The sequence below is a fragment of the Arachis hypogaea genome, chromosome 11 (genome assembly GCF_003086295.3).
Source record: "Arachis hypogaea cultivar Tifrunner chromosome 11, arahy.Tifrunner.gnm2.J5K5, whole genome shotgun sequence".
Taxonomy (NCBI): domain Eukaryota; kingdom Viridiplantae; phylum Streptophyta; class Magnoliopsida; order Fabales; family Fabaceae; genus Arachis; species Arachis hypogaea.
Window position 1 is genome coordinate 18,062,239 of NC_092046.1, and position 4,100 is coordinate 18,066,338.

A 4,100-nucleotide genomic window follows, 5' to 3' on the forward strand; every position below is an offset into this window, starting at 1 on the left:
TTCAAGTGTTATATTGTAAATTAATATTCAATCTTTATTATTTTTTTGAATTGAACTGTTATTAGAAGAAGAAGGAGAATCAACGTGAATCATTTAAAAAGAATTTATATAATAAATTGTATGCTTGATCTATTTGATAGCGTAGACAACCAAAAAAGCGTGCTTGTTGTGAATAGAATCAATTAAAAAAATCTTTCAATTAATTAGTTGTTTGTATAATAAAAAAGATAGATTTTAAAGATATCTAATCAATTATTTTCCTCAGCTAATTAATTCAATAATTCAACTAATCAATTGGATAGGTAATATAACTGATTCCCTAAAAGAAAAATTGAACTTTTGCTTGTAAAACAATCGGTTGTTATAAAAAGAAAAGGATTTTTATTCGCTAACCAATTAATTACTTGAATAGAAAAATTATTTTTTTTTAAATTACAATTTTTTCTACTACAAAAAATGCATACCTAACAAATAATAAACGATGATAAGTGTCTTGCAATAAATGGATAATTACAGTGAATCATAAACAATTATAATTATAAAATTAGATAATTAAAAAAGAGATTGATGATAAATTATAAAATTATTAATTTTCGAATTGAAAAAAAATAAATTTAAGATTTTAATTGAGATATGGGATAAATAATAGATGAATAATTTCAAATTTTTAAAAAAATTAAACCGTGAAATGATGGATTATTTTTTATTGTATTTTAATTTTATTTTATATTTTTATTTTTTTAAGTTAAATGATATTATATTATATTATATTATATTGATTATTTTGTGTCTCTTTTTAATAAATTTTTTTTATTTTTTTAATTAATACACACAGATATTTGAGAATCTGTTATCTCCACATATATCAATAAATATTAAATAAGGACTCGTGGGGAGATGAAAAAAAAAAAGATGGAGGACATTTTTTTTAACAGGAATGGGTAGAGATTCTTGTTTGATCGAATAGAGCTTTCTAGTACCTGACTCCCACCTCTAATCATGCATCAGAATTGAAACAAGGCTACAATTCAATGTACATGGATTGAGTCACAGTAGGTTTCATTAGATCTAAACTTGATTTTAATATTGTAAAAGATTTCTTTAGACCCGATTTCAAATTGGACTCAAAAATTTGTTATGGAATTTAGAGCGGTGTATTGGCTGAGAATGAGTGAACCTAGTGTATTTACGTATGGATAGAGGTCAGGTAGAAGGGTAATACGCAGGGGGTGTTGCATCACGTGGGGGCGTGTTGGACACGTGGCAGCATCCTGGCCAACACGTAGGAGGTGTGTTAGACAGTGGTAACATATTAGCCAACACGTGGAGGACGTGTTGAATGATTTCCACAATATTTAATTCATTTCAAATATTAATATTTAACCAAAACACCATCTCTATTTCCATATTAAAAATAATTTCTGTTCAAATTGACTTGAAATAAGACGGATCGACTGGGTACAAAATTAGTATATATAAATTTATAAATTTTATATAATAAATTAATAAAATTTATTTTTAAAAATTAAATTTAATCAATATTATATTATATATACCATACTAACAACCTTTGCTACAAAAAGATTGACCGAGTATACCACGCAACCGACGAATTCTCGATAGAGCGCTAACAATTGAGATTCTCGTACCAAATCAAATATTTGAAAGCAAGGATAAGTCTTCCGAGTAATACGGGAACCACCTCCACGAGCCATCGTAAAGACTAACCTAATAGTGGCTATATAACGGGATCACTCAACTCCCCAAAGGAAAATACTCGTCCCACTGCTATTTATTCTTTATTTCCTAGCCCTTAAGGAATTTACTGACTTGAGCGTCGGAGTCTTTATTGCAGGTTCCACGCTGGAGTTCCAGTTCTGAGGATCAACCTCAGCGGTTCATTAACGCCTGAGGAGTTGAAGGCCTACAAGCTATAACTCGGACGTGCATCCTTGAACGGAATATTTGGCGTCCACCGTGAGGCTGTTGCCTCATTTTTTAATTTTTAACATCTCTATATCCGCCTTGTATTTTTTCTTTCTTTCTTTTTAGAGGTTGAAGCATGACGGACTTTTCAAAGACTCAGCAACCCCCTCGAACCAATGCCGACCTCATGGCCGCCAATGCTGTTCTGCTAGCAAAAAACCAACGGATGGCTGCAGAACAATGGCAAAAGGAAGACTGACAACAAGAAGGCAAATGCCGATCAACACGAAGAACATCAGTCCGAGTCCAATGCAAAGACAGGGGAAACACCCCCAAAACCAGGAAGACGACGAACCAATCCTTTTTTCGAAGAAATAATGAATTTCAAAATGCCTAAGAATTTTACACTCCCTATGACTTTGGCACCATACAAAGGGATCAGAGATCCTAAAGTTCATGTCACAAAATTTGAATCTATGATATTTCTCAATAGTGACTCCGATCCCATTTTGTGCCGATCTTTTCCAACTTTTTTAGATGGAGCTGCCGTATTATGGTTTTCTAACTTACTTGCAGGTTCCATAACCAGTTTTGACGAGTTCGCCAAGTTGTTCATAAATCACTTTGCAGCATCCAAAATTTATGTGCGAGACTCAGACTACCTCAGCACGATCAGGCAAGGGCAGCACGAAAGCCTAAAAGATTACATGACACGCTTCACAACAGCAGCCATGGAGATCCCTGACCTCAACCCAGAAGTGCAGTTGCACGCTATCAAGAGTGGTCTTCGACCTGGAAAGTTCCAGGAAGCTATCGCTGTCGCAAAGCCAAAAACATTGGAAGAGTTTCAGGACAAAGCAACTGGACAAATCGAAATAGAGGAGCTACGCGAAACCCGAAGGAATGAGAGGCCACCATCTAGGAAGGAAGAAGACAAGCCTTACAAGTCCCAGAATAAGGACTCTAAAAAACCTTTTAAGTTAGCTCCGAAGTTTGATTCATATACCAGGTTCAATACCAAAAAGGAGGACATCATCAAGGAGATACTACACAACAAACTAATAAAGCCACCAAGCAGAGCCGGTTCATACCAAGAACAGAGGCACGTCGATAAGTCAAAACACTGCACCTTCCACAAAAAATTTGGCCACACAACCGACCAGTGCCTAATCGCCAAGGACCTACTGGAGAGATTGGCCAAGCAAGGCCACCTGGACAAATTCATAAGTGGACGAATACAACAAAATCAACGAAACACAACCGATACTCAGTCTGAACAAGACCCAAGCACTACAGAAAAAACCAGATTCCAACCCCCACCAACAAGGGGGTCATAAATTGTATTGCAGGTGGAGGACTCACAACCTCGGCAAGAAAACACAGTTACCGAGCAATGTTGATGGTTCAAAAGACGGAGGAGGCAACACTCAGATCACCACACATACCCACCATCTCTTTCGAGCAATCCGATTACCGAGCAAGAGCAACAAACCTAGACGACCCTGTCGTCATTTCTATCCAAGCAGGAGACCTCCTGGTCAGGAAAGTCCTACTAGATCTCGGCAGCAGTGCAGATGTCCTTTTTTATTCCACCTTTAAGAAGATGAAACTAAGTGAGAACTTAATGCAACCATCCTCGGGAGAATTGGTTGGATTCTCAGGGGAACGAGTATCCATTCTTGGGAGTATATGGCTGAAAATAACCATGGGTGACAACCCTCTGTTTAAAACACAGGACATGCAGTTCCTCGTGGTTGACTGCCCTAGCCCCTATAACATTATCCTCGGCAGACCTTCCTTAAATTCTTTTGGTGCTATAGTATCAACCGTTCACCTCTGTGTTAAGTTTTAGGTGCATGATGGCCAAATAGTGACCATACATTCCGACCAAATAGAAGCTCGGCGATGCTATAACAAGGGTCTAAAAATAAAGTCAGAAAATCACACGAGACCTGAGCCGCGTCATGAATCTTTCGACGTGGCCAGCATTTCAACCACAGCCGATCTAGACCCCAGACAAGATCTTCAAAACAGGCCATCACCAATAGACGACCTTGAAAAGGTAACCCTAGACAATGACAACGATCATTTTACTTACATAAGTTGTTCTCTCCCTACAGGAGCCAAACAACACATTATCAACATACTTCAGAGGAATGCCGATCTGTTTGCAT